Consider the following 7,877-nt stretch of genomic DNA (forward strand, 5'->3'; position numbering starts at 1 on the left):
TTAGGACCTGAGTTCGAGCTTCAGAACCCACAAGTAAAAGCTGGGCATGGTAGCATCCGCTCACAATCTCAACACTGAGAAGGCAGAGATGAGTGGAGCACCGGAGCTCACCGTCCACCTAGCCCAGCCACTCAGCAAGCTCCAGACCAACAAAGAGGCCTCCAAAAACAAGATGGACAGTTCCCGAGGACCCAGAGCTGAGGTTGACCTCTGGCCTCCACATGCATGCACACTCACTTGCACATGTACCTGTGTGTGTGTACACAAATGAAGATAATTTTCTTACAGAATCATGTGATGTCAAATGCCTGACTCAGAACTTACAATCCAACAATCCTGGCACTCTTTGAAGGATGGTTAGTTCATAATTTATGCTACAAGAAGTGGATTTATTTTGGCGGTTTGCTCTTACAGGGATTCCCCTTTAATGATACCCATGACTTTGCCCTCTCACAAGACACATTTAATAAACACTCTATTCAGTGCAGTCCAGGGTACCCAGCACCGCTGACTGACTGAGGAGGGACACAGGTCAGACCAGTAGACCCAGCTGATTCGCAGTTGTCTGTGACTGTACTCACTCACGATGCCCAAGATCTTCCCCTTGCCACCTCCCCCTGAAAGGTCCATGCACCTCGCTGGTGATTCTTTTCAGCCCTTCACCACTTCTTTTTGCCTCGCTGCAAACAGCCCTGGTAATTCCGAGACAGCACCAGCACTGGGATGGGGAGGATATCAACGGTGTCTTCCTGTGCTCCTGGATTAAAAAGGATCCGCCTCTTGTAAGATGCAGCAGGGAACTGCAGGCAAAGAAAAAGAAGCAGAAGTGGAAAGTCAGTAAGACCAGAAAGTAGAGATAGAGCCCAGATTGGTCCGAAACAAAGGGGTGGGGCCAGGGGACACTCCCCAGCTTGAACACAAAGCCAACACATAACTCATCACCTGTAGCAGGCGCAGGGATGGTTCGACAGGCGGGAATGGGGGTCACCCGAATCTTAGAGACTAGAGTAGAGTTTCCATTCATTGAATTGTTCTTTTTTTTTTTTTTAACTTTAAATGGTGGTTTTATGTGTATATACTGCCTGCATGTATGTAAGTGCAATGCCTGCGGGAGGTCAGATGAGGGTGTTGGGTTCTCTGGAACCAGAGTTACAGATGGTGGTTAGCTGTCATGTGGGTGCTGGGAATAGAACCGGGTCCTCTGTAAGGTAGCCATTGCCCTTAACCGCTGAGCCATCTCTCCAGGACCCCATCACACTGCTCTTAACCATCATTGAATCAATTTTCTTTTTGCCTTATGAGGAAATAAAATTACCAATATCTCTAAAATGCTCTCTGTCCTTGTAAAATTTCCCTGATTCTACACTTGAGTTTATATAAGCCCATTTGGAATTGGTTTGGGGGAGGTATGATTTTTTTTTAAAGGAACTATTCAGTACCAAAGCTTGTCTAAGTATTCTGCATTTTGTAAGCCAATGTAGGCTTTTGAGTTCTTTCTCTACTTGTTCAATCCCCTGCTTTGACAAGGTTAATTTCCACATTGCCCTTGTCATCCTAAGAATGCTGTAGAGGTTTGGTAAGCTGCTTTAGCAGGTAAAGGTGCTTGCCCTTTAAGCTTGGAAATCCACGTTCAGTGCCTGGAACCCATGTAAGAATAGAAAGAGAGAGGCTGCAGACGTGGCTCAGCAATTAGAGCACTGGCTGCTCTTGCAGAGGACCCGAGTTCAGTTCCCAGCACCCAAATGGCAACTAACAACCGTCCATAACTCCAGTTCCAGGAGATCCTCTTTGACCTCCATGGGCATTGCATAACATGGGTGCACTTACATGCAGGTAAAACACTCAAACACATAAGATGATGATGATAATAATAACGAGAGCACCAACTCTGACCCCCATCCTCCATATATGTGCTGTGGCACATGCTCTCCTCTCTCTCTCTCTCTCTCTCTCTCTCTCTCTCTCTCTCTCTCTCTCACACACACACACACACACACAATTATAAATTTTAAAAATGCTTACGGACTTTTTGAAATGAAATGTAGGTACCTTCCACATGCTTGGGACCCAAGCCATGCTGGGTAATGTCTCAGCATCATACAGAATCTAAAGTTTTAGGAGGGGCCTTAAGTGACAGTCTCTGAGCCTGAGTCATAGCCCTGTCCATTCTCTACCCCGAGTCCCTGTCTCAGGCTTCTGTTCGTGCTACTAACATGTAATACAGGCTGTGCGGCTTAAACTACAGAGATTTGTTTTCTCAGTTATGGTTATGGGGGCTGAATGTTCAAGATCAAGGTCTCAGCCTATTTGGTTTCTACCTGGCTTACAGCCAGCTGCTTCCTCCTTGTCCTTGTGTGAAGGATACAGAGAGGAGAACGAGCTCTCGTTGCCCTTAAGGAGGTCGAGTCTGCCAGGATTTCAGCCTTAGGACTCCATTCAGCCTGGTTTCTTCACTTTGGGATGGGGGGTGGTTAGACCTTCAACATGAAGGGGGACTCGGTTCAATCTATATCAGTTAGAAAAAGAAGAAAGAATTAAATGGACAAAATTGCATAGCACACACGTATTTAAGCCAGTTATCTGGTGTCAGAAATTAACTACAAAGAAGACTTGAAAGTTGCATCCCCTCTCTTGCTGCTGGAGGCCAGGGAGGCCGACAGGCACTTGCTCTTGGCTCTCCCCTCCCCCAACTCACTCTGTGTGCTGTATACATACACATGTATTTGCACTTGTATGTGTTCGTGTGTACATGTGTGTGCATGCATATGGGGGTTAGAGATTGATGCCAGGTATTTTCCTCAATTGCTCTCCACCTTATATTCTGAGGCAGTCTCTCTCATTGACTTGGAAATCACCAATTTGACAGGCTGGACGGTCTGGGAGCTCCAGGCATCATCCTGCCTTAGCCTTCCGAGTGCTGGGATTACAGGCATACCCCATCGCGTCTGACGTTTTTATGCGGTTTGTGGGGATCAAACTTAGGTCTTTATGCTTGCAGAACAGCCCTTTACTGACCCAGTCATCTCAACCCCATTAGTTCTGCGTTTCTAGAGGTCCCCCCGCAGCCTCTCAATGCCACCGTTTCATACTCTTCTCTTCCTTTTTCTCGTCCCTTTCCCTCCCTCCCTTCCTCCCTCCTCCTGTATTTCCCTGCTTTGTTTCTTTCATGGCCCATACTAATCACTACCTTTGTTTTAATTGCTACAAATTAATTGATTTTTTTCCAACTTTTACTAGTCATACAAAATCTAAGCATTGAAGCTTGGTGGTACATACCTGCAATCTCAGGACTGCATAACAAATTTGAGGCCAGCCTGAGCTACATGAGACCTTATCTCAAGGAAATAGTGAATGAACAAAACTCCAATCTAGCTCAGAGCATCAACATTTGTAGGCCTGCCACTTCCAGCCCTGTGACCTTGAACAAGGTACTTAGGTTCTCAAAAGCCCCATTTATTTGCTCTAACATGGGGGATAATCATGTTAACTACCTCATTAGCTTGTCCCCAGGATAAAATGAACTAATACATAGAAGACACTTGTGTTGAGGCGTGGTCTCCAGTATTTAAATCATCTATTGTTATTATGTCAGTCTTAAATTTTGTTGAATGCCTATTATGTGCCAAGACCAGGAAAGTGGTGCATGGGAAAAGGAGCCACTTAATGTCACTTAACATGACTCCCTCCGCAGCTGACTGACACAGGTGTCTTCTGGCAGTGGGAAGCAGGCCCTGCTGGGCAACAGGGGCTCTGCTCCAGGATATGATAGACTTTCAGAGACACTCTTGTTGTGACTGTGGCTGTCACTTTGAGCATCTGGGATTTTTTTTTAATATTTTTATTTTATGCGTATAGGTGTATTGCCTGCATGTATGTAAATGCACCTGTGTCACGCAATGCCCATGGAGGTCAGAAGAAGGCATTGGATTCCCCTGAAACTGTAGTTATGGGCGGTTGTTAACTGCCATGTGGATGCTGGGAATCGAACCTGGGTCCTCTGCAAGAGTAGCCAGTGCTCTAACCACTGAGCAATCTCTCCAGTCCTGCATCTGGGAAGCAATGTACTTAGAAAGCAGGTTGGCCAAAGCCGTGCTTGGTGATTCTCTCCCATAATCCCAGCACTCCAGAGACAGAGGCAGGCAAATCTTTGAGTTTGAAGCCACTCTGACTTACATAATGAGTTTCAGGGCAGCCAGGGCCGCAGAGTGAGACCATCTCAAACACCAACAAAAATAACAATGAAAATCACACCGAGGACAGAAAGGGAGGCCTTTGACATAGCCAGAGCCTCCATTATCACCCAAGGCAGCCTCATTTCCCTCCAGAAGGATAACTCCCCCAGCCTCTTTAAGCATCATCTCCTTTGCACTGACCAAAGAGTGCTGGAGAGCAGTAACTGTCCACTGAGAGCAGTCGTTAGACAAACAAGCCAACTGAGGCAGCAAGCTGGCCGGCTGCCCAGAAAATGCATTGTCCAGGTACTGCTGCTGGTAGATGCCACCCATGCACACACTCTTGTTACCCTCACCCAGGCCCTCTTGAAGACTGTCCCAATAGACATGACCCAGTGCCTAGCAGGAAGTTCAGTCTTGGTAGCACTGAGCCCCAGCCAGATCTCCTCCAGACCATTACCACTGGCGTATCACAGATGGAAACCAGGTCTTCTGCTCACCCAGGGCTGGGCACTGGTGGCTCCAGGACTTGGTCCAGGACATAGTGGCTTCTCAATTCAAACAGGTGAGGGACTCTGGGCCAAAAACCCATGTCATATTAAGAGGAGATTTACCAGACATGCTGTGTAAGCAATTACTCATTCTTCTCCAATACCAAGTCCCTCACATGCCCCGAGGTCTGCATATTTAACATTCATTACATAACTTTATTTGATTTACTCAATCATCATGTGCATTAAGTAACATACACATATCAATAAAAATGTGAAAATAGTGATAAATAATAAAGCATTTTGCTGAGGGTTCACTCTGGGTCAGTTACTGAGCTAAATGTTTTGTATGGATTATATTGGTCTGTCTTAGTCTGTTTTCTGTTGCTATAATTGAATACCATAGATATAGGTGTACCCATGTTGTGCAATGCCTGCGGAGGACAGGAGAAGCTGTCGGATTCCCTGGAACTGGAGTTACGGACAGTAGTTAGCTTCATGTGGGTGCTGGGATTCGAACCTGGGTCTTCTGAAAGAACAGCCAATGTTCTTAACCGCTGAGCCATCTCTCCAGCCCCCAGACTAGGTAACTCATAAAGTATAAGAGTTTATTGAAATTATGGTTCCTGAAGTCCACAGTCAAGGGGCGGCATCTGGGGAGGGTCTTATTGCAATCTGCAGGGTGCCAAGGCAGTTCAGGGCATCACAGTGGGGAAGCTTGGGCCTCTCTTCTCCTAAAGCCTCTGAAGCCACCACGGGGAATTAATCTCCAGCACCTCATATAATTACTGGCCTTTGGATGTGGCATGCTTGGAAGGTATTGCAGGCACTAAATTTCCACCACACCCAACCACAGCAAATTTTCCATAACAAACCTGACTATCCTGTCCCCATTTTTTCTCTTTTTGAGACAGGGTCTCACTATGTAGCCCTCATTGGCCTGGAATTCCCTATGTAGACCAGCTGGCCTTGAACTCACAAAGATCCATCCACCTGCCTCTGTCTCCCAAGTGCCGGGAGTAAAGTTGTGGGCCACCATACCCGGCTTACTTGTCCATGTTTTACGGATGAGCGCGCTAGGGACCAGTACCAGGACGTGATTGTTCAGCCAGGCTTGGAGCCAGGCTCCCTGAGGCTTCCGCTAAGACCCCATGATGCTAGATTTTTATCATCTCCAAGTCCACAGGGAGTCTTAGTCCATTCGGTGCAGGTTTCAGAGCTCACTGTCCCAACCCCAAAGAGGTCAGCCATGGCAGCCAATCAGCTGCGCCCATGGGCCAGCATCTGCGCACAGACACAAAGACATCTTACAACGAAAGGCAAGCCGCAGGAGCCCAGTTGGAAATGACTAACAGGGCTGTTTTGCTTCTGAGGCAAGAGCTGGAATCTACAACTAGTTAGCGCCAGTTTCACTGACGTGCTCCATCTACATAATGCAGGCTATGGCATTTGGCAATGCCTCTTAAATTTGGCACACTCCACGCTCCTCCTGGACCCACGAGATAACATAACCAAATGTTTTCTGATGCTGTAAGAAATGAATATTTTGCAGGTAGAGGAAATGCAAACATCCCCCTTCCACGGGGGTCACCCCCTCCAATCCCAAGAGCAAAATGGTTCACTCCCTCTTGACCCTTTAAAAGGTTAGATGTGAGCCACAGTCCAGATGAAGCGTCACAATGCAAATAAAGTCATGTAAATAAATGCATCTCTGGTCTACATGGGCTGGTGGTGCCAAATATACCATCTGCACTGTTTCTCAGGATGAGCCGAGCTGCCTTTCCCACTTCCCAAGCAATGAGAATGGGACCATGTTTTTGCAGAGCAAGGCGTCCATCATTTGATGATCTTGGATTATTTTTTTTTCCATACTCACGGTGCATGATGGTTGTATTTTTCTAGGTTGAGTTCAGTTGGAAGAGAAAGGAAAATGATGCGGGACCTGGGACCGGGCTTGAGATGCGCTGTGGATTTTGAGTAGGAACTATTTGAAGCTTCAGTCCCCAGACTCTCATCTTGCTCTGTTATTGGTAATCACTTAGCCAGAGCATCATCTCCATCTGACCATGTTGGGGGTGATGTCAGATCCTACGCATGCAAAGGAAAGTCCTATGGAAGGCTCATAGTAGAAGGACACAGTACAATTGACATGAATTATGAATAACTTCTCAGAAAATAAAAACCTAAGGGCCCATTGTCAGGATCATTTGTGGTGCTTCTCAAAAACACAAGCGACCATGATTTGTCTCTTCAGATTCTAGCAGGGCAGGGCTGGCTGGCCAGCTTGCTCCATGCATCTTCTGCCTCTGCCTCAGGAGTGCTGGGATTGCATGCAGACTGCCACCTCACCTATTATTTATGTGGGTATTGGGGATCCGAACTCTGGTCCTTGTGCATGTGAGGCAAACGCTTTACTGGTTGGGCCCTCTCCCCAGTTTGAGGGAGAGTGTTTTATGCTGAAGAAGTAATGCCCAGGCCTAGGTCTCTCTCAGCAGAAGAGTAACAGCCAGTCATAGGCCCAAGAGCACACAGGTCTAAAGAAAGAAGGGCAGTCAATCACTTGCTTGTCCTACTACTGGTCATAAAGACCGACCACTCTGCACATACAGGACAGCAGGTTTTTCTCCTGCTGACAGTACCAGGGATTCTACTCTCGTTTGGTTCCTGCTTAGCCATAAACTGAAACAGGCTCAGTCAGTCCACTCTTCAAAGACCTGGATTGTTTCCTATCTAGTCATTTTATTTTAAAATTGACACCCAGAATTCATTTACATGTGAAGGTCTCAGAGTTTTTATGCTTATTTAAAAAGCAAATGGCAGAGAGCCATGAATCACCAGAGCTGATACCTTCCATTTGTGACAGAAGAGTTTGTTCCTATGAATCATTTCTTATTAAACAAGTTTTAGCTCTTTCTCTCTCAAATATCAGGTTTGGATAATCACATTCTGGAAAAATGGGGACGGTTAGAAAACACTTTGGATATGAGTTGAAGACACAGTTGAAGTGATAAGGGTTGGGGGTCACCCAGGATCTGTGTTACACCATGAGATAAAGGTTAGTGCATCATGCAGAGACCATCCTAGCACCTGTGAGCTTTGAGTCTCCAGTTCTGGGAAAGGTGGGGCAAAATGGATCTGAAGGAGCTCAATTTTTAAAAAAATATTGTATTATTTTTATTTTATGTGTATGAGTGTTATGCCTGCATGTAGGTAA

At 46.3% G+C, this 7,877-nt stretch overlaps 1 long non-coding RNA gene across 2 annotated transcripts in view; it reads right to left on the reverse strand.

Annotated features, from left to right (window-relative positions):
• Positions 1–341: 341 nt before the first annotated feature.
• The window catches only part of LOC115068694, a 12,046-nt gene continuing 4,510 nt past the window's right edge, over positions 342–7,877 (reverse strand). For both annotated transcript variants that reach the window (XR_003848029.1, XR_003848030.1), the window contains exons 2-3: positions 2,319–2,506; positions 342–800 (exon numbers count right to left, since the gene is read on the reverse strand). This is a non-coding gene — a long non-coding RNA (uncharacterized LOC115068694). The remainder of the gene's footprint in view (positions 801–2,318; positions 2,507–7,877) is intronic.

Source organism: Nannospalax galili, unplaced genomic scaffold (assembly GCF_000622305.1).
Source record: "Nannospalax galili isolate Female #2095 unplaced genomic scaffold, S.galili_v1.0 scaffold648, whole genome shotgun sequence".
In the NCBI taxonomy this organism is placed as follows: domain Eukaryota; kingdom Metazoa; phylum Chordata; class Mammalia; order Rodentia; family Spalacidae; genus Nannospalax; species Nannospalax galili.